This window comes from Pteropus alecto, unplaced genomic scaffold (genome assembly GCF_000325575.1).
Source record: "Pteropus alecto unplaced genomic scaffold, ASM32557v1 scaffold12, whole genome shotgun sequence".
Classification (NCBI taxonomy): Eukaryota; Metazoa; Chordata; class Mammalia; order Chiroptera; family Pteropodidae; genus Pteropus; species Pteropus alecto.
In genome coordinates, this window is record NW_006432669.1 from 7,112,631 (window position 1) to 7,136,947 (window position 24,317).

Consider the following 24,317-nt stretch of genomic DNA (forward strand, 5'->3'; position numbering starts at 1 on the left):
AGCGACCCTTCTGATGGCCACCCTGTTCCAAATGTGGGCCACTCTAACTGGCAGAACCTTTTGAGGTCGAAGGGAGTGACATTAGCTCTATAGGCTTGGGCTTGTCTCTTAAAATCCTTAAATTGGTTAAGGAGGCACTGCAGGGGAGTAGGACGATTTGAGGAGGAAGCCTGACCCATGTTAGTAAAGACAGGAAAGAAAAGAGAAAATCCCCACAAAAGCCAAATAAGCCAGAGCTACGATCAGCCTCTAACCTAACATCCAGTCGGGCGGGGCCACGGGGGCCAAACCTAAGGAAAGAATCAAACTAAGTAAACTTATGAAGCCTAAAGCAATAGGAGGGTAACAGTACATTCGGCCGGTCTAGACAGACAGACACAATACAGACAGACAAGACAAACTACAGGTAACACAAAACGCTAGCGCACTAGAAAACTGAATACCTGGAGTCAAGTCTGACTCTCAGACCTTGACCGGACTAGGGAAGTATTGCTGCGTCCAGCCTTCCACTAGTTCTCTTTAGGGCCCACTGACAAACAGATCCAAGCACAGTCTTACTCACCGGTGAAGCTGCCCCAGATGACTCGTGCCCAATTGTTACTGAATTAAACCTTTTTGTCCACCTGCTGTCCTGGTCGAGTCTGCCTGGCATCTGGGGCTGAGGAACGTCTCTCAGCGGCCGTCCCCTGGACAGGCAGGTCCTCGCCCAAGGCAGCCGGAGTCATGGGTCTTAGGAGATCTCCCCCACTGGAGAGATCTCACTGGGGCCTCCAAATGTTATGGCACAAATGATTCTAAGACCCATGGAGCCAATTGAAATTAATTATGAGCCTTTATTAGCCGGCCGGTGACTGACTCACTACCACGCAGGGTTAGAGGAGATCAGCCCCGAGCTTCCAGAGGAGGCAGCTTATAAAACCTCCAACTACATCCTTGAATAAGCAGATTATAAGAAGCAGAAATTAGACATTAACATTTTGTACAAAGATAAATGTATCCAGGGAACTCTCAGATCAAACAGGGCCTAGTAGACAGTTTTATCATCTGCACCTTGGAATGTTGCGCTTCTCCTGGGGCTGGCAGATACCACCTCCCTGAAACTGGAGAATTTCCACTTTTACATGCCTGCACATGTCAAAGCCAAAAGAGACAAGAACAAAAGTTTGCAGCCCAGAAAGTAGAGGTTTATTTAAGGAAATAGCGCCAAGCCTGGAGACACAGGTGAGCTAGCACTCGAAGACCTGACTCCCTGATGGCCTCTATGGCAGGGGTCTCCAACCCCCATGCTGTGGTTCTGTACCAGTTTATGGCCTGTTAGAAACCAGGCTTCACAGCAGGAGGTGAGCAGTGGGTAAGCAAGTAAAGCTTCATCTGTATTTGCAGCTGCTCCCCAGTACTAGCATCACTGCCTCAGCTCCACCTCAGATAATCAGACATTATATTCTCATAAGAACACCAGTCCTTGGTGCCTAAAAGTTTGGGGACTGCTGCTCTAGAGGATATGTTATATACAGGGAAACTCATTAGTCATGGTTCCTAAGGTATTTGGGGTCATGGGCCCTGCTGATTGGTTGTGGCTAGAAAAGGAGACAGTTGATCATTGCCTCAGGTCCTGATGTCAGTCATGGCATCTTTCTGTTTGGTTTCAAGAGAATCCCAGTAGAGTGTTCTGCCTTCATGGATGTAGAGCTGCAAGATGTTATCTTTATTTTGACCAAAACTCTTTCTGTGATTAAAAGACCTGAGGCTTTGTTTTTAAGACTAATTGATGATGATCTCAGGGTTTTAGTGATTAAGGGAGTGGTCATGCAGTATGCCAAAGGATAAGGAAAGAAAAGAAGAAAGTGAGCCCAAGGCCAGTTTGAATCAAAGAGAAAGAGAAGAGAAAAAGTCGTTTTAAAGAGGTGAAGATTTGCATGGTTACATAGCCATAGGTGGTTTTATTCAATAGTCTTTTCAGAATGGAAAGGCAGTTCAGACAGAGAATTACTAGAATGAGCACTCAAATAAAGGAAGATAGAGGGGAACAGTAAGAATTAGGTTTTTTGTTTTAGATACTTTATATCTCTTTAATTTTTCATTAGCCTTTTGCAATAAATCTTTCAATGAAGCTACTTTGGAATTTTGAAATCTTTTGTAAGCTTCTACATGACAATTAAATAGTTATCTTATTCTGTTTGATTGATTTGGGAACCCTTACTTTCAAATGCACTTTTAAAATAATTTTGTCTAACTGGAAATCTCACAATGGCCATTGCAACTGTAGGCTGTCTCTAGCAAGATTTTCCCTCCTCTGCAGCTTCTGGACCTATAGTTCTTAAACATAAAATAAGTAGGTGTGCCGAAAGGTGGCACACTCAATTCTTTGGATATAAAAGATCCCATTTTTTAATATTCACTTGAAGATCTCCTGCTGGACCCACTCCAGGTCAAATCAGACCCACTCTGATCCCAGACTCAGTCCATTTTTTAAGTTGGACCCAGTTTAAAATTTGACTCTGGAAGAGGCTAGAACTGCGATTAGGTTGTTTATTGACTTTTGGTTTGGTTATATGGTTTTGTTGCGGGATTCTTGAACAGAGAGATGGGATACCTAGGCTATAAGCAGGAAACAGCATTTATTGATGCCGGCACCAGCTCAGCGGATTCTTATCCAAAAGCTGAGCTACGATTGTAATATAACGGGCAGTTTTATACAGTCTTGTCATTCTTACACAGCTACAGATATAAAGAAGAAGATTAATTGGTTGGCAAGCTATGAAAAAAACTGATGTTAGCCAGAGAGTCCTTGAGGTGGGGGAAGGGCAGTCAGGAATGAACTTGTTAAAGCAGAAAATGGCCAGGCAGGGTCAGGCTGCCATAGTTTAGCAAGACTATTCCATTTTGGCCTATTGTTTCTTTTTTTAACATTAGTATAATCAATTTTCATTCACATATCTACTGATTTTAAATCTAATACACTTTTGAATACACAATTATGATTGATGAAGGACTAAACATTCGAAGAAACATTTTTTAAAACTATACTATTTGGAAAGATTCTAGAAATGTCAAATTAGGTTGTGATGCTGTTACCGGAGAGTGGGATTCCCCTCTCAGTGCATTGTCCAGGCTCTTTATGTCTCAAACAAAGAATTGAGCAAGACACCAAAACAGAGCAGAAAAGAATAGCTTTATTAGAAGGGAAAGTAAAGCAACAGTACACTTCTGGACATGGAAGCAGTTCCGAGCAAGAGAAGAACAGTTCAAAAGGCTCGAGGACTCAATGGCCCAATAACAAATTCTTTGGGGTTTTTATCCCTATTTGCTGTGGGTGGTTACTTTTCTTAGAGCAGTAGGCTTTCTTGATTGAGAACTAAGATTGACAGGACTCAGCAACTCATCATTTGCTTTCTGCGCATGTTTGTTTCCAGAATTCAGTTGGTTATGATGACACTAATGAACTTCTGAGCATATGCATCATATTATAATGATGATATAATAAGGCTCAGGTGAATTAAAGGTCGTTAGGGTCTTCATTGTGCAGGTGTGAGTGACTGGCTAGTACACAATTATCTGCTTACTTGTTTCCTAGCATTAGTATTACTTGTTTCCTAGTTACTTTCAGCCTAAAAATGTCCTCTGGCTTGCTTGATTGTGGGCTGACCAGGGTGGACCCTTTCTAGAATAGGATGACCTCAGAGTCTTTGCAGGTGGACCCATAACCCCTTATCTAACTCTCCCGCTTAACCCTTTTCTAAGAGCCATGAACCCCCTTTTTATTAGTATGGATATTGAGGGACAAGAGGTCTTTTCTTCTGTATCTGCTTCCTGCTTAGAATGGCCATAGTCCCTGACCACAGGGTGCCTTAGGCTTTTGACGCCCCCTCAGAATAAACTTGAGTTTCCTGCCAAAGTGCAGCCTTTGTACCTAGACAAGAAAACAACAAACTTGTTACTTGAATCATATACTTAGTTATATGATTCTATTATTATTGATTTGGCTATCAAGCAGTTAAAGGAAAATAGACTTGGTTAATATATTTAATAAAAGAAAAAAAAAAAAAAACTGAGTTAAATGTCCCCTCCCTACTTGGACTCTACTCAGACCCTGTCCTGATCTAAAGCCCTTCCTGCCTTATAATGGGCCAAGAAGAATGCTGAATTTCAATGATCTTTATCAATAGCCAGAGGACCTGAGTCACCAGTTTCAAGATAATCATCTAAGTTCCAAGGAGAGGGTCTTTTTTTTTTTTTTGTCTTTTATTTTTTAGGCAAGGTAACCCTTGGTTGACCTCACAGATTACACGGATTTGTCAGTTTACAATCCCTTATTTTTTTTATTTTTTACGCCTACAGTACCTGGTCTTCTTAGGTGGTCTCCCATCCAAATACTAACCAGGCCTGACCCTGCTTAGCTTCCGAGATCAGATGGGATCGGGCTTGTTCAGGGTGGCATGGCCGTAGACACAAAGGAGAGGGTCTTTCTCCAAAGAAAGGAGGAAAGAAAAGACACTTCACTAGGTTTCTGAGAAAGATTAAGAATTTTGCAGGTGATGGTCTGTATCAATGCCAAACACAAGCAAACCCACGCGACATGATTATGCCAATTGTTGCCATATGAAGCATCATATCATAGTGTTGGAATTTAAATTTTATTTGAGCATAGTGCTAGGTCCTTAAAATGTTAAAATTTTCAAAATACCCTTAACACAAGTTTTTAAATTCCCATAATGCTCTGTAAAAGAAAATATCAAAAGAAGTAGAAAAGAAGCCACAGACTAGGAGAAATTTTTAAAAGGTATAGCCAGTAAATGACTATTATCTAAAATATACAAAGAATTCTTGAAACTTAATGTAAGAAAACAACCTGATTAAAAAATGGGCCAAAGACCTTAGCAGATACCTCATCAAGGAAGATATACAGATAATTACATGAAAAGATGTATCACATCATATATCATCAGGGAAATGTAAATTAAAACAGCAATGAAATATCACTATATGCCTATTAAAACAAGCAAAATCCAGAACACTGACAACACCAAATGCTAGTGAGGATGTGGAGCAATAGGAACTCTCATACATTGCTGATAGGAATACAAAATGGTATAGCTGCTTTGGAAGACAGTTTGACAATTTTTTATAAAATTAAACATACTCTTACCATAACACAGCAATTGTGTTTTATGATATTTATCCAAAGGAGTTGAAAATTTATGTCAACAAAAAACCTGAAGCAACCAAGATGTCCTTCAGTAGGTGGATGGATAAATACTGTGATATATCTAGACAATGGACTGTTATTCAGTGATAAAAAGAAATGAGCTATTAAACCATGGGAGACATGAAGGAAACTTAAATGCACATTACTAAGTGAAAGAAGTAAATCTTAAAAGGCTATATATTGTATGATTTTAATTGTTTGACAACCTAGAAAAGGCAAAATTCTGGAGACAGTAAAAAGATCATTGTTTGCCAGGGATAGGGGCTTAGGGTAGAGATGACTAGGCAGAGCACAGATGGCTATTCAGGTAGTGAAAATACTCTGAATGATATAATGATGAATATATTACTATATATTTGTCCAAACCAATAGAATGTATAAAACAAAGAATGGAACTATGGATTTTGGGTAATTATGAGTCAATGTATGTTCATCTTTGGTAAAAAATAAAAACAATATATATATATATCCCCACACATACATACCCTCTTTCATTATCAACTCTATTTTTAGAAGTATATATATATACATATATATATATATGTATATATATACTATTCTAATGAGTGAGTTGATAATGAAAGAGGGTATGTATGTGTGGGGATGGGAAATCTCTATCCTCTTGATTTTATTATAAACCTAAAACTGCTCTAAACACAACAAAATAAACACAAAAACAAAAACAATAGTCTTTAAAAAATTCCATTCCATTAACTTTAATATTATACTCATTAAGCAGAGATGTGTTGGGATTTTTGTTCTATAGGCATCATTATTTTATGGGATGACACCAAGATAGAATGTGCAGTCATGTACCACCTAATGACATTTCGGTCAACGACGGACCACATATATGATAGTGGTCTCTAAGATAATAATGGAGCTGAATTTCTTATAAGAAATGGTAAGATATGGGGTTCTGGAGAGATTTTTTTTTCCTCTAACAAACACAATCTCTGGGAGGCTAGCGATAGATTCCCTCTGAGTCACAGCAATTCAATTTCGAGTGCCACAGATTGTATTCCAGTCAGTCACTGTCCTGTTTTAGCACAAAGGAGCCTATTCCCTGAGTGCTACATATTTAGAGGGTGCTACAGCCCTCTCAGATCTAGCTTGATGGTGTTCAGAGTACATTGCTGTAAATTCTTTGTTGAGGACCTAAGATCCTGTGCAAGGACACAGGTCCACAGAAACTACCTTAATAAATATTAAGCGCCACTGCCACTTTAGTGAAAGCTTTCTTTTGCAGTGTGGAGTCAACCTATCCTTGTACTTTGGAAATATTTTCATGTTATAATAATGTAAAGCAGAGGTAAGTTTTATTTCTTAAGTAGATTCAATGCCAGAGAAAGTTCTTTATGCCAAATAGGGTCAGTGGAACCAAAAACAAATTTCCAAAGTCAAAATATTGAATCTTCAGTTCTATACTCTCTCAATGTTAAATACCCATTTTTTTTTTTTTAGTACCATGAAGTTCCTTAATCTGACCACTACTCCAACGTGCAATAACCAAAACCACATTGTCATGACAATTCCTCATGGAATTGTCTCTGTCTTATTTTCTTATTCCTACTGATCCTAAGGCCACTTTTCACTCCCTCCTGACAGTCATTCTTACAGTGACCTACGCCTTACCCAGCCTGTTTCTCCACAATGTTTCCAATCACTCCAGCCCACATTTCTGTCCATGGAGCAGCACTGACATCTTCGATGTTCTATTTCTAAACTTGTGGAAGGAAACAGGGGGAGGGTTTGTGAGACAGTGTTTATAAAGTCTACGATAGTGTACAATAATGTCCTAGGCCTTCACATTCACTCAGCACACATTGACTCGCAGAGCAACTTACAGTCCTGTGGTGTTCATTTATGGTAAGTGCCCTATACAATTGCCTACTGTATTCAGTGCAGTAACATGCTGTGCAGGTTTGTAGTCTAGGAGAAATAGGTTCTACCATATAGCCTAGGTGTGTAGTAAGCTATACTATCTAGATTTGTGTAAGTGTACTCTATAATGTTGGCACAAAGATGAAATTGCCTAACGATATATTTCTCAGAACATATCCCCATCACTAAGTGACACATGATTGTATTAAGTGATCAGAACTACAGGATACTTTTATATTTGGTATATTTTCGTTCTACTCCTTTGTACTCTTGTTTCAAATGTAAGTTAACATAGCTCACAATGATAAATAAAATACAGCCAGAAAACACAAATTAAAACACGTGAAAATGATGAAAACAACAAACATTGGAACATAAAATAGAGCCAGGCTTGTGACTAATTCAAAGTGTCTACTCATACTTGCTATAGGCTAGTCCCATTGGGGTAATTAGCAGTCAAGAAAGAAAGAAAATCTGGTCAGTTGTATATTTCTAAGTGTTTCAGGGATTAAAATGATATAGTTATTGAGTAGAAACAAAGATATTTCTGACACTAAGATCAGGCAAATTTTTCTGGAAGGCCCTTATTAAGAGTTTATTATTTGATATAAAGACCAATGACCTGAGTGGTACTCTTATTGTGTACATAACAATGAGTTTCATCGGCTTCAGTAAAGGCAGATAAACCTAAGCATCAACAGCAAAATGAGAATTAATTATCTAAAACTCTGCTCCTTAGTCTTTAATATATATATAATCACATATGAATCTTGTTAAAACAGAACCCCTTTCAATAGATCAGGAGTAGGACCAGATAATCTGCATTTATAAAAAGTTTCCAGGTGATAGTGATATTGCTGGCCTGCAGACCATACTTTGAGCAGCAAGGCTCTAGCCTGGGAACCAGTTTGATATAATTGAAGTTCTTTGCTGCTCTAGTTCAATCCATATTTAGAGTATCAGGAAGAATGGATAGTCAGTATTTTTTGAATAATCTTCCATAACTATTGTTTTCTCATCTGAGCATTTGATATATCTTGGCTAGGTGTACTTTAAGTTTGTTCTCTCTGACAAGAGCCTGACATATGGCATTTGTCAGGTAATTCCCTTTAGCCTTAATAGAGAGTAAATCTGGGGTTGACATGCTCTTGTGAAAAATGAGAAAACTAACAGAGCCCGAATGCAAAGTCATCCCACTCCAGCTCAGAGTTAAGCCCAGAAGTACTCCAGGTAGTGCTAAAATTTTTCTAAGAAATGTCAAATCCAATTTGCAGAGCAATTTGAGAAAGCAATTCCACTTCTGTGTATATAATCTGGAGAAACTCTCTCACATATGCATAAGGAAATGTAAAAAGTATGTTCACTGCAATATCTTTAATAGAAAAAAATTAGAAACAACTTAGATGTCCACCAGAAGGGGAATGGGTACATAAATTCTGCTTTTTTAATCATTTGAAATTTAAAACTGTTACAGTGAATAGACTATATCTTTATGAAATAAAATGGATATACTTCAAAATATAATGGTTAGTGAACAAGAAAGGTATAGAATATTACACATAATATGATACCATTTATGTAAAAACTAAAAATAATATATATTATTTATGAATATATATATATGGTACATTTTTAAAAACATAAACTTGAAACAGCAAATTGACTATGGTGGTTACCTGTAGTCAGAAGACAGAGGGAGAATGAGAGCAGAGAAATGGTACCAGGATAGGGAAGATAGATGACCTCAACTATGTGATATTTCCTTTCTTAAAAAAAAAAAAAAAATAGACTAATATGATGACACCTGTAGGAGGTAGATTCTAAAATGGCTCACAATGATCCCTACTGCCTGGGGTTTACAGTATAATTCCTTCTCCACCATTGTGAGCTGAAACTAGTAACCTAGAGAATAGATTATGGCCAAAATAATGGACTATAACCCTCAATATTGGGTTACAAAAGACTCTGGCTTCCATTTTACTTCCATTTCAAAGAAGAATGCTTACTTGGGACCCAAATAAACAAATCTTGACTGAATATAGGGTTTGGTTGCCCATTATTATACCAATATGTATTATTATACCAATCATTAAACCAATCTATTGAAATGATCACAAGATAACACAGGAAGTCAGAATAGATGAAATTTATGAAGAAACCCTTAAAATTGTGGTATTGCAAGAAGTCTCTGTAGAAAGTATAGAAGTATGGTAAAGACATCAACAAAATGAATGAGTTATATGTTCATTATCTCACAGTCTCTCTCTGTGTATCAGAAAAGCAAATGTGGTTTAATTGGGTCCTCTGGCTGTGTGTCTTTCGCAAAGTGGGACTGCAATCTTATCTCAAGGCTCAAATGGGTACAGACCTACTTGAAAGCTCACTCACCTCACATGATTGTTGACAGGATCCAGTTGCTGAGATTCACTGAGGGGCTGCTGGCCAGAGGCCAATCTCAGGGGGCCTCTCCACAGAGTGGCTCACAAAATGGTGCTGACTTTCAACAGCAGGAGCAAGAGAAGGCAAACAAGATGGCCTCAGGAAGATTATAATAGTCAATTATTGACACTTGACTGAGGTGAGAAAGTGGAGACAATGAATGAATAAAAATATTTGAGTTAGACCGATTAAGGGGAGAAGAGAAGTAGAGCTGTATCTGGAAGAGGGAATGTTGCTCATTGGAGTTGAGCCATCTGAGAAGTCCTCAAAGATTATTTTGCTTCAACCTGATATTGTTACTTTGGGCAATAACTATGCTTACTGTAAATTGTATTAGTGCAAATGTTCCACAGACCAAGAGGTGTTATCTAGTTTAAAAAAAAAACAAAAAACCTGAATTGTTAATACTTAAAAGTAGTTCTTTAAATTTACAGAATATAATTCAATTGATTTTAAAAAATTAACTAAGGTTTAAATTAGAAATTCTTATGGTTAAGTAGATTAATTGAAAACCTTTAGGAGTCAGCACATCAAATACCTGTTAAACATGTCCTGTTTTTGGATTTAGCAATGTAGACAAAAATTAAACCACTGCTGATAAAATACCTGTCCCTCCATTTATAAATGAACAGCTGATACGCTGGTCTTTGATTTAATCTCTTTTTGTTGTGGTGGTTTTAGTATTAGTAAACTTAACTAAGTGTAGGGTGCATCTCTTATTTTTGATGAGATGGTTGAGTTTATATATTTTATCTTCATTGCACAGAAGCAGTCTGGATTAAGATTGAGTCTGACTAGAAAGTTCGGACTTTTACTATGGGAGCACATTTCTGAGATTCAGAAACTACAAATGCTACCTCAGGTGAAAAAAAGAAGTGTGTTTTTTAGAAGCAGTTAAAGAGAATTATTTCTTACTAAAGCTAAGCATATAATTTTGGATCTCTCTAATTCTCTCAGTGATAAGCACAATTGCAATTTACACAACACTTGAAGTCTGCCCAGCCTTTGATGTTTCCACCACTAGCTTTTGACATTTGGAAGATTCCTTCAATCTATCAAATTTGTTGTCTCAGCTCCTCAGTACCTTCAGCTGAATTTCATTGTTAACATGGCTTATTTCCAGATTTGAATTGGCACATGGACAATAACATCATGACTCAAAGTGATCTCTGCGTTAACAATTTTCTGTTGTTTCCTCAAAATACTCTTTGCTGATATTTAAATAATCTTTAATGAGAATAAGAATTCCCTCTGGGAGAGAAAAAAAGTATTTCACTTGGATAATATACTACTATATAAATCAGATTACTACAGTTTTTCTCATTTAAAAAGAGACCATATTCTAATAGAAATCTTATAATTTCATAATCATTAATTAAAAATTTATAATTTTATTTGTTTATTGTATTCTTAATTTTTACTGCTATTGTTATTATTTTATATTAGTATGCTTTTCTATCCAGTTTCACTATATGCCATTTGAGCAAGACCATCTCATATATGCCTCTTTATTCTCTTTCAACAGTTAGAGCAGTGCAAGCTTACAAGGAGCTTAACATTAACAAACATTGTTAAATAAGGAGGCACCTACTGAAGGAATTTGAAGTCTGAATTTAAGTTGAATTTCTACACTATGATAGAATATTTGCTTGAATATTTTAACTAAACAGTGTATTTTGGACTACAAATAAAAGGAGAAAAAAACAATGTGCTCCCTCTGTTGACAAGGTGGCCTAGTGGTTTGTCATCTTCTGAAGGTAATAAGGGTTGATACACTTTGTCATTCTCATAAGTGATAGCATCTCTGAATCATTTGACCTATCTTTTATAGCTACATTAGAAAATGACAAAAAATCTATTAAACACTCAATTTATATTATGTGTGCAACATAATGCCATTATACATAAAACATTTATCAAAATGCTTTTTAATAAATAATGCTTTAATTCTTAGAAATCCTTGAAAGTTTTATAATGACAGTTTCCACTCATTTAACTTTTTTAAAGAAACTTAATTTCAATGTTGAAAGGCAACTTAAAGTTGAAAGAATATGTGCATATTTTCTTTAAGAATTCATCTTAGATGTTTACATGGTATGAAAAGTTTTTCTCCTACTGTAACTGAATGTCATTATAAAATACAATTTCTAATAAACATTTCAAAATTTCTAGAAATTATCATGTAAAATGTATTAATGATTATTAAAAGTACATTTCTTATAATTTGTGGACATAAGAGGCTAATATTTCCTCTAGATTATATTACTGATACACTTAGGTCACATTATATGAATAAACTAGATAAGGCCATAATTAGAGCTAACCAGAAGGTGAAGAGGGTTGAGGTCTGGCATTAGGCCTAATTTTTGAGAAAAAATACGCACAGAAGTAAATGTTTAAAAGAGGATTGAAGTCCAAAAGGCAAATTTGGAACCTAGGGAGGCTTGATAATGTTTGGTCATGATCCAGGAAACAAATGAAAACATAATGATCCAATGCCAAGAAGTAAAACTTCCCTAAGGAACCCACTGTAGGAGTCTCAGATTAGATGATACTTAAAATATCTTGGCAGGAAGAAAATTATTATCCAAGTAGCCTATCAACAAATGGTACTAGTTTCAAATGGGGTTAGAGAGGGTGAGATATCAGCTCGATCTGAAGACAAGACTCTACAAGGGAAATCATCATCTCCATAAATAAAATAATATATAAGTGCTTCAAAAAACTTCACTGGGAGAAAGGCAGATGGGCCCCAGAGTCGTCATCTCATGGAAGAGCTTTAGTTTGCTGTCAGGCATCTCTCATGGTAGACTACTGACAACACCATCCTAACTTTAGGCAGTCACTGTTTCTTGTTTATTGCTCTAGTCTGATTCTAAGAAGGGGTGGCACCTCTCCCTCAGAGGCATTCCAGAAATTTATGCAGTGCTTTGGTTGTCTCAGTGATTCTATGACACACTCCTTTAATTTAGAGAGTAGAGACCAGGAATGCTGAGTTACCTATAATTATAATGCACTGGACTCATAGATGTCCTGCAAGACACTCACATGAGCTGAAAATTTTCTTTATAATTTTTTGAGAGTAGAATCTAATTCTGCATTATATTATATATGTTATTTTTGACACATAATAGTTATGTCAATACAGAAATCATGTAAATTACAGCAAGATTATATTTAATTTTGTTAAGAACTTTACCAGGAATAGTCGATCATTTAGAAAATAATACCACCTAACACCCATGGCACTCGATATTTGAATGACAAATACCACACTTGGATCAGTTTGCATTTGTAGCTACTACATTCATGGGAGATTTTATGAGCAAAAACAAACTTTGATTGCTTCTTTTTTAAATTAACTTTATTGGGGTGACATTAGTTAATAATAGGTTTCAAATGTACAATTTAATAATATGTCATATATATATTGCAATATGTGTTCACCATCCAAAGTTAAATTTCCTTCCATCACCATATATCTACTTCTCTCGTCTCTCCCTTCTCTGGTAACCACTAAACTGTTGTCTGTCTGAGTTTTTGTTTGTTTGTCTTATTCATTTGTTGCTTTCAGCTTTATATCTCACATAGAAGTGAAAGCATATGATTCTCAACTTTTTCTGTCTGACTTTTTTCACTTGGTGTGATAATCTCAAGATCCATCAATGTTGTTGCAAATGGCAGTATTTCATTTTTTCTTATGACTGAGTAATAGTCCATTGTATATATGTACCACCTTTTCTTTATCCAATCATGTATCGAAGAGCACTTTGGTTGTTTCCATATCTTGGTCACCGTGAATAATGCTGCTATGAACATTGGAATGCATATATCTTTACAGATGTTTTCAAATATCTTGTGTAGATACCTAAAAGACAGATTGTTGAGTCATATGGTGATTCTAGTCTTAATGTTTTGAGTTTTCCATAGTGGCTGCACCAATTTAAATTCCTCCAGTAGTTTATGAAGGTTCCTTTTTGCCCACAACCTCTCCAGCACTTGTTATTACTCATCCTGTTGATGATAGCCATTCTAACAGGTGTGAGGTGGTATCTCATTGTGGTTTTGATTTGCATTTCCCTAATAGCTAGTGAAATTGAGCATCTTTCCATATGTCTATTGGCTATTTGTATGTCTTCTAATGAGAAGTGTGTGTTCAAGTCCTCTGCCCATTTTTTAATTGGATTGTTTGTTATTGTTGTTGAATTGTATGAGTTCTTTTTATATTTTGGATATTAGCCCTTCATTGGAGGGGTTGATTGCAAATATCTTCTCCCATACAGTTGGTTGCCTCTTTGTCTTGTTGACAGTTTCTTTTGTTATGCAGAAGCTTTTTTAGGTTGATGTAGTCCCATTCATTTATTTTTGCTTTTACTTCTCTTGCCTATGAGGTCAAAGTTATAAAATCTTCTCTAAATCCAAGGTCAATGAGTTTAGTTCCTATGTTTTCTTCCATGCAATTTATTGTTTCAGGTCTTATATTTAGGTCTTTGATCCATTTCGAATTAATTTTGCTGTATAGTGATAGATAGCAGATTAGTTTCATTCTTTTGCATGTGGCTTTCCAATTTTCCCAGCACCATTTATTGAAGAGGCTTTCTTTTCTCTACTGATTGGTTTTGGCTCCTTTGTCAAAAATTATTTGGCAATATATCTGTGGATTTACTTCTGAGCTCTCAATTCTGTTCCATTGGTTTACATACGTTTTTCTGCCAATACCATGCTGTTTTGATTATTGTCGTTTTGTAGTATAATTTGAAGTCAGGCAGTATGATACCTCTGGTCTTGTTCTTTTGATTATTTCTTTATGTCTTCTATTAAAATTGTTCCTGAGAGCTTACATATTGAATTAAATACTATTTTATGTTACATCTCTTTTATTAAATTATTTTGTATATAGGTAGATTAAAATATTTATTAATTTTTATAAAATATTTGTTATTAAAAGAATTTTGGAACCACTAGCCTAAATAAGGATGCGCAGCACTTTTTCTTCAATTCTATATTGTTTTTCTGGGTTTGCTGAGACAAGAATGGATGAGGTTGTTACCAAGGTTCGGGAATAACGAAAGGGAAAAGAAGAAAGAGAAATATATATTATATATATGAATGTGATTTTAGATTAATGAGACTAATTTATTAAACACCTCCAGTTGATGTCACTCTATATAATTGCCTCCAAATCTAGCTCCTGGCTTGCCTCCATAGCTGAGATCATCTTATCTGAATAATTTGGATGTTCCTATAGCATCTCCTATTTTTCTGATACAAACCTAAGAGAAAGCTATTCAGAAAAATTCAGTCATTATAGGGGAAAAAATCAGAAACTTAGAAATGGAAAACCATGTGAGACAAATAAGTGTTTAATCTCATAATAGTAATAACTATGAATTAGAAACTATGTGAACTGTGATTAACAGACAAAATCAAGAAAATTTAGGAAATAAACTTGGGGGAAGTGAGAGAAAGTATTGCAGGAGAGTAAATCAAATAATTTGAGTTTACCTATAATAATACATTCTTGGTAGGGAATTTAAAAACCTATCTCTTCAGAGATAAAATCAAAACTGTTTAAACTTTGCTGAGGACTGAGACACTCTACATAGACACGTAACCATCCTCCTCTTATAATAAACTTTATTTCTAAGAGAAAATTGAGAGAGAGAAGGTGAGTGAGTATACGCTAAGATAATTTGGAAGTAACAATGAACTGGACGTGGTTCCATAGTGTAGCGGTTAGCGCATCTGCTTTATATACAGAAGGTCCTTGGTTCATGCCCCAGTGGAGCCACAGTCTATGGTCTATGGCCATGCCACCCTGTGTCTGATCTCTGAAGCTAAGCAGGGTCAGGCATGGTTAGTACTTGGATGGGAGACCACCAAGGAAGATCAGGTGCTGTTAGGCATAAATTAAAAAAATATGTATATGTGGAAGTGGCAATGAACAACAAAGGGCTATGTGACAGAACATAATAGAATAAATGTTCAGTCTAGCCCCTGGTTTTCAGTCTGTAATTTAGCAAGTCTTACCCCTTTGTTTTTCCACAGAACATCAACCTTTTATTCCTCTTGCCTGTTTTGACATTTTTCAGAACATAAGACTTGGAACTAAAGAACCTAAATCAAAATCAACTATTTACTGTTGATTTCAATAGAAAAGTAGAAATGTCAGCTTGGACTTGAGGAGGATAATTCTGCTAGAGAAATGATAAATGATGAGTCAATGTGCTGGGGGGAGTATAAGTCATGTTAGCCATCATAGTGTAAGAATTTACAGAATTATATGCATACCTAAGATCTATAGCATCCTGAATTGTGAACTTAGAAAAAAATTTTTTTTTACCATGATTGTGACTACGTGATAACCTTAGATCAAGATTCTTGACCTTGGCACAAGTGACATTTTGGAATATTCTGTGTTGTGAGGACTGTCCTGTGCATTTTAAGATATTTACCATTGTCCCCGGCCTCTATTCACTAAATTCCAGTAGCACACCTGGAAATCCCAACAAGTACTATATGTTGACAAAATACTGTATGGCTAATTTTACAGAAGTCTCTTAGAACCTCAGAGTTTTTACCTTTGTATTAGAAATAATTACAATTCTCAGCTCAGAGAATCTAATAATAGTATATATCAAAGTGCTTTATAAATGTAACATAAATAAAATAATAATTATTATTATTATAAGTAATAGTAGTAGTAGTAATAATAATGATAGCGGTAATAGGGTTCTAGATACCAATAGCCCTGGATTTGTATTCCAAGTTTGTCATTTATTTGCTAAATAAATTTAGTTAATTGATTTCAGCCTCAGTTTTGTTATCTATAAACTGGTGGGATGGTTGTTGTGTTACATGATATATGGCTAAACCATTATTCAGTATAATGTCTGGCGTATAGTATTATACCACAAGTAAAAGTTATTATTTATTATAATTTATTGAGTACCTATGATATACTACCTATTTATAAATGTTAATATAAATTGATCATCATAATAATACTGTAAGGAGACACTATTATGTATAATTAATAAATGGAATAGCAAAGGATAAAGGTAGTTGGATCAAGGCTAGAAAATGATAGTACTGGAATTTAAACCCAAGTGTGTCTGACTCCAAAGCTCATGAGTTTTGTGGTATATAAATATATAAAATATATTCATTAAATGTTAATTTTATGCATCATAGGCATTTATAATATTTATTTAAATAATCATATTTTTAATGTGTAAAGAGTAGTAGAGATTATTTTTTCATGACTTGATTGTGCAATTTAATTCTAATTGCGAGTTTAAAGAAGTTTCATATGCTTCTCCCAATTTTTATAAATTCATTATGATGCAAAAATGAATACCATATTTTGACAATAAATTCCTCTGTTAATTATTGTGATAGCAATATAATTGGTATAAACATTTGTCAGTTATTTTCATATAATATGTTTTTGTTGTAGCTTAAGAAAAAAAATCTCAACTAGATTATCTAGGACTCAACAAAATACTTCTTAATGTCTACCCACTGTGAGTGCTCAGTTTTTATTGGATGAATGTTTAGAATACCATGAACACTTGAATTTTTTGCCCAAAAAAAGAATGGACATATAATGCATTTAAATAAAGCAACTCAATTTACCCATATTTTAAGTATGAAGGTATATATCTTTTTCAGTTATCATTTTTTTAAAGCTCGAGTCTCCTGGGATAGTCATTCTTGCATTTGTTTCCTGATTGTGTGTGTGTGTGTGTGTATGTGTGTGGTTATCCACAGAGGATGTTAACCTCCAATTGTTTGGTACAGTCATTAGAAATACGTTTTTTCTAAACCCTTGCCTCTCTATTTTTCTAAGGCAATGGTTTTAAATGAAGGCAATTTCGACCTCAGGGGACATTTAACAATGTCTAGAGAGATATTTTGATTATCATCTTTTGGGGAGGTGTGCTACTGAAATCTAATGAATAGAGGCCCCGGATGATGGTTATTACCTTGCAACACACAGGATAGTCCTCACAGCACAGAATATCTCAAAATGTCACTTGTGCCAATATTGAGAATCTTGATCTAAGGTTATCGTGTAGTCAAATTCATGATTAAGAAAAATAAAGCAAAAAGTTCTATTTTTATCTAAGTTCATGATTCAGGATGCTGTAGATCCTAAGTATGCATATAATTCTGTAAATTCTTACACTAACATGACTTATACTCCCCCCAGCACATTGTCTCATCCTTTATCATTTCTCTAGCAGAAATATCCTCCTCAAGTACAAGCTCGCATTTGGGGCCCATTTTTATTTCTACTTTTCCATGAAATTTTTATTAGTTTAAAATTACCTTTATCATAGAATTTCTCTGAATATTAACTAATTAAATAAGAATCAAATATGTAATATAAGAAGGCACTTAACTATTCTTCCCGCTTGCCCTCCTTTTTATGCCTTTTCTGATATCTTTATTTGTTTTATTTACCTACTGATAAACATTTAATTGTATACAGTTTTGATATTTTTATTCAGTTATTTGAATTTTTGAAGACATGTCTCATTTGTTCTATGAGAATATATTTACTTGCATTATATAATTTTTCCCTACAAAAAAACAGAATAGCACTAAGTAGTGCTTGATTGAATGAGTGAAAAAAGGAATATATGGAGAATGCATGAAGATTGATGTTTTCATATCTGTGGAATCCAACTAGTAATGCAATATTATTTTTAACATTCTAAGAGTTTTAGAAAATTTTAAGGTTTTTAACTATTTTTATTTAGTGTTATTTAGATGATAATAATACTCTGCTTTACATGACTATGAAGATATATATTTAACTCATTTCTCATTTAGAAAAAAAAAAAGTGCAGCTCGTTGCCAGTGTTAATATCACACGTAGGAATGCTGTTTTCTAGGATTTGACATTTTCAGTGATAGAGAATTACTGTATTTTGTAAATGGAAATACCACTACTAAAAACAGAATGCTATAAATAGAATGATGTCATTTTTTTCCCCCAAAGACTATTGCTATACTAGAGCAATAAAAAATAATAATAATAAAACAAGATATGTTGTGGCAAACTTTGGGGGTAAGGCGAGGATGGTAATCCGCGCTTTATCGTGAGATAAATGCTGCAGGCACAAGCACTGCTGGAGAGTGTTCTTGGGGCAAACAAGAAATGGATTAAAAATGTACAAAACTAATGTTTGAAATGTTTATTTTTCTATTAGTCAATTACAAAAAAATGTAAATTCTGTTAAGGTCCTGTAATTTATTAAAACAATGTAATATGATAATTACACATTTCTTTTGATAATATGTTGAGTACAAGGAAAGAGCAAGAATTTTGAATGTAAACATAATTGAGAAAAAAACATGTCCTGATACTTCGAGAAATTTTAAAGTATGTCCTTTTTGGTCCTTACAGAAAGTGTGGACTATGGGCCAGTGTTTGTGCAAGAACCAAATGATATAATTTTCCCAACCGATTCTGATGAGAAGAAAGTAGCGCTGAATTGTGAAGTTCGTGGCAACCCAGTTCCCAATTACAGGTAGAAATTCTCTATTAATTATTTTTCTTATCTTAAATATTCCCTTCAATGAAATTTTGACACTCCCAGGGAGTATTTTAATGTCACAAGTTTTTTTACATATTTGTCTTCTGATTTTTCTTAAGATGGCTTCGAAATGGAACAGAAATAGATTTGGAAAGTGATTATCGCTACAGTTTGATAGACGGGACCTTCATTATAAGCAATCCAAGTGAAGCAAAGGATTCTGGTCATTATCAGTGCTTAGCAGCCAACACTTTTGGAAGTATTCTTAGTAGAGAAGCCATACTTCAGTTTGCCTGTGAGTAAAGTTTTTTGCTTTTTCCATGTATATGTGTATAGTGTGTATATATATAATTTTAAAGTTTAGTTAGGCAAAAGCTTAATGCCTCAAATTTTAAAATAGTGGAAAACCTTGGTAAGGCTTAGAACTATGCAAATAATGCATTTTTTTCCTCTGAGATATTTTGAAATTCCCTGAAATGTTCAGTCTCTTCATATGAACCACATACTACTCTGGAAGATTAAAAATCCTTATAATAGGGTGTCTGGATTTTGGGTTAATTAGCAGACAAAGTTTTAGAATTCAAAAATCTTTTCATGAAAGCAGACAAAGTTTTAGAATTCAAAAATCTTTTGAAATCTAGTTAAAAAATAGATTTCTAATTCTATCTGCTTTTTAAAATATCTCCTTATCTGCTTTATTTGTCTACTGTCTACTGTAGTCTATTTGCTATAAATTCTTCTGGACAAAAGATAGCATATTCTAAAAAATCTGCTTATGGTCAGTTAACCAAAGAAATGCCTCTGAAATGCTAATTTTACTTGTGTTGAGGACTTACACCAAATTGAGGATAGGCCAAGTGAAAAAAACCTTAGTAGTATTTCTTAGTAAGTAATCCTACTTGAATTTAAATTCTTGAGGATTACAAATTCTAAAATATAGATAAGAGGGCCAGGAATTTTTGTGTTAATAATTCATATGTAACTATATTGGGTACATAATTTATCACGAAATGATTTTTCAGTTAAAATTACACCCTGAAGAATGGAATAATTGATTTTCTCTATATAATTTTCCTCGCATATTATTTCTAATTAACCCAAAATCCAGACACCCTATTATAAGAATGTGAAGGAGAAAGGAAATAAAAGAATGATAATAAATCGGTCTGGAGAACATTAATCTAGGTCCTAGAAAAATGTAAATAGTATCTTTTAAAGTAGATTTGGCTAAGGAGTTCATATAGGTACTTTATATACACCAAATATACCAAGATAGTAGCGTAGATATTTTAGAAAATATTATGTGGCTCATCACAGAACCTAATACTTTTCAGTATGCACATTAAAAAATAACAACAAAATAAATAACCTTCTTAATCGCTCCCCTGTTCAATAGAGCAGTATTTTCAAGACAGATATAGCAAATCTGGAGAATGTGATGTATAATATATTAGTGGCTTATACCTTTCTCTTTGGACTATACAATCTGACACATACACACCAATTCACAAAGTGCCTGTATATAAATTGTTTTTTCCTCCAAATCAGCAGTGACAATAAAACATGTGACGTTTTCTGAATGCTGCAGAACAGACATCTATTTACTGGAAGGTTTTAGGTATCTGTATAACTGTGCCTTCCTAGGATTCCTGCAAAGACTAGTCACAGCTATCAAATACTCATCCTCACCTGCAGTGAGGACATCGGCATCAATATTTACAGTTCAATGACTAAGCAAGAAAAGCTCTATTTTTCGATCGAGCTATCGATCGATCGATCAATCGATCTATTATCAATCATCTATCATCTATCATCTATCAATCATCTATATCATGGTTCCCAAACCCCCAGGCCTGTTAGGAACCAGGCTGCACAGTAGGAGGTGAGCAGTAGGTGAGCGAGGGATGTTTCATCTATATTTGCAGCCACTCCCCAGCGCTAGCATCACTGCCTCAGCTCCACCTCAGAACACCAGGTGTTAGATTCTCAAAGGAGCACCAGTCCTTAGTACCAAAAAGTTTGGGAACTGCTGATCTATATTACCTATTCGCTGACCGATTCAGCATCAAGTTTTCTTGAGCTTAGTTTAGAACACTATTTGCTTTATTTTTAACTTAAACATATGGGTAGCCATATCAATGGGTAGCCTTTATGACCCTGCCCCTTCCCACTCCCACTACACTTGACTCTACACTGTGTTCCGTAGACCATACATATGCATAAAAGCCCACAGATGCCTAATCTAAGCAGTCAGTCATTTACATAGGAAAAGCCACTTCTGCCGCAAAATTACTCCCCCACCAGATTTCATCATGTCTATATTGATTATATAAAAATTTAAGTTCCTTAGGTTTAGTTTTATCTTTTTTTCCATGTGATCTTTGGGAAAAATATGCAAATATAGGTGATAGAGAGGAAGGGTGAAGACTTGATCAACTTGCTTTCTAGTATATTTGGTGTGAGCATGGGTGCTTTAGAATTCTGGCATTAAGGTAGTTTTGTGATTTGGGGGAGAAAATGAGGTAGGAAGTTGATGAGAAAAAGGGCTTCTGAAAGGAAGTGAAAGGATACAACGGTAAAGGAAGACCAAAAACTTTGTGACAACTTTCTTTTACATCATGATTTTCTATGTCCAGCCCCATAGATAGAAAATTAACTCACTGTTTATTGTTGATAGAATGTTTAAAGGCCAAAGGGCTTTTGTGTGTGGAGGAACCCTCTTTGCTCTTGATGCATTTTAAAAATGAAATTATTAATTCTTTATATTCATCAACCACTATTTATGTAAAAATTTAAATATTATTACACAGCTAATATTTTAAAACTAATATATTTAGCAAATTTAGATACATACTAAAAACTATTTAATCAAATTAACTATTCAAATCTAATACCTGAGTGTATTAAAGATTTTAAATGTCATAAAATTAGACAAAATTTACAAATTATCAAAATGATTGTAAAACTTTTTATTAATACTTATAACAATGTTCAATGCTTATTCCTGAGATACTTTTATGCTTTAGTCAGTTTATAATAATTTTATTATGTAGATATTTTTACCTTTTGTACATTAACTGTATCACATACATGCAGTAACTTTATTGGGTATGTTTTTCTATACTGTGTAGTAGTATTGTGATTTTCTAAAATAAAATAGAAAAGAGGGTCATATTACCAATCCAGAGTCAGTTTCTGAGTTAACAATCAATTGAATTTTAGCTGCTTCTTTTAAAAGTGAGAAATGTTTAACAGACAGCCTCTTTTATAATTTGAATATTATTTTTGTTTTATCAATGACACCTTAAATCTGTAGCTTTTCCATAAGCTTTTGCCTTTTGGAATACAACATTTACTTAAAATGATGGGATTCTAAGACCTATTGGACAGTGTTAAATAAACATCAGATGGGTCTTGTCTAATTATATTTATAGAAAAAATATGAATCTATATTATAAATAGATACACATTTTATTGAAGAATTAAGATATCCATATATTTACAATCTCATATTTATTATAGTTAATAAAATTTAAACATATTAGAGTCATCTTCTTTTTGCATGAAAATTTATATATACTATATACACACACATATTAAACTCTCTGATTTTGAGTAACATTAGAGTTGCGTGAGTTTTTGTAGATTCAATCTATTTATATGTGTGTACAAATCATCACAGTTTGGCTATTGGAATTCCCTTAATTCTAGCTTCTTTGTTCTCTTATTACCAGAAACATATTTTAAAATATTCTATCTTTCTTCTAATAGTCTGGAACCCCAGCCAGGTCAAGCATAGATTTAGGTACTTTTCATTGATCATAATGTTTTAAAGACTAAAATGTAGGAGCCAGAGAAGCATATAAGATTGTTCCAAATAAGTTCTGATCATGGTAGAATAAAATTATTTATAAAATAGCTTAGAAAAGAGATTTTTAAAAGCAACAACTTTTTCTAAGCTCTCAAGTTTATATTAGTAGCTTATATTTACTGAATACTTACTTTCTATGGCAGACAGTGCCTGATTTTAAAATACATTAACTCATTTATCCTTCAAACCAACATATGAATTGTTATATTGTAAAATGTAAATCCATTTTACAGATGATACCTCTTATTCAACTCCAGTGGTATTCATATAAATAATTTTATTAAATTCTATTCTAATATAAATATGTATTATAGTCACTTTATGACATACTCAATTTAATTTTCAATTCCTTTTTTAAACTATATATTATAATCTTTTTAAAAAATCATTTATTTTTTCACCAACTACCATTTTATAATCAATTTATTAATACCTACATGATATAACAAAAATAAATACCAGTAACAAAAATAAATATGTAATCATTCTGCCTTTTTTCTCATTGTCCAAATTTAGTAATAAACCACTTGCTTAATTTTTCTTATAGCAGTTTAAGACTTTAAGAAACATTGGGTCTCTTTATAGATCTGAATTTGGATATTTATAGTAACTTTGCTATGTAGTTATTTTTTCTTATTGTATTTTCTCTTTTAATAAACCTTTTTCCTTATAATTTTTTAAAGTTAATTGTATGATCTGTGGTTAAGACCTGTAATGCTATACTTTCTAAATGAATTTGAGATAAGACAAAGATTATTGTGGCTATTAACAAAAACTGATAATAATATTGTCATAGATTCTGGCTTTTGAAGAGAATGATGATAAGAAAGTGAGTGCTGGCAGCTTTACCTGTGATTTAGCAATAATAAAACATTTATTTAGTGTACAGAAAAATTAAGTAAGTGTAAAACAAATTTAGTTTAATTTAAAGCTTTGTTCCTATTGACTTTAAACTCAATATATCAACAGATGCAAAATAACAAATATATATGTTTATATAATATTTATTTTACTAATATAGTTTATCTTAACCTCATTTCAAAGGTAATTAATATGACTTGCTATCTAAAGTTATGTACTATAAAAGATAAATATGTAAATTAGTAAATAACAACACCAAGAAAAAAATACATTTTATAGTAAGAGGTCAAGATAGTACAGGCCATAATATCTCATAATTATTGGAAACTGAACACATAATGCAATATATGTATGATGTATTATTGAATTGTACATTTCAAACCTACATAGTTTTATTAACCAATGTCACTCCAATAAATTTAATAAAACAAAAATAATAAAAAAAAACCATAAATATTTCCTTAGGATTCCCAGGGCTCAGAGCAAAATGATAAATACAAACATTTAA

At 33.8% G+C, this 24,317-nt stretch overlaps 1 protein-coding gene and 1 pseudogene across 1 annotated transcript in view; one reads left to right on the plus strand and one right to left on the minus strand.

The window, feature by feature from the left end:
* CNTN5 (contactin 5) overlaps positions 1 to 24,317 on the plus strand; it is a 466,521-nt gene that overhangs the window by 13,089 nt on the left and 429,115 nt on the right. The window contains exons 2-3 of the mRNA XM_006907500.1: positions 18,948 to 19,071; positions 19,197 to 19,372. The gene's annotated coding sequence lies outside the window, so the exon portion shown is untranslated. The remainder of the gene's footprint in view (positions 1 to 18,947; positions 19,072 to 19,196; positions 19,373 to 24,317) is intronic.
* LOC112476235 lies at positions 4,330 to 4,448 on the minus strand (annotated as a pseudogene).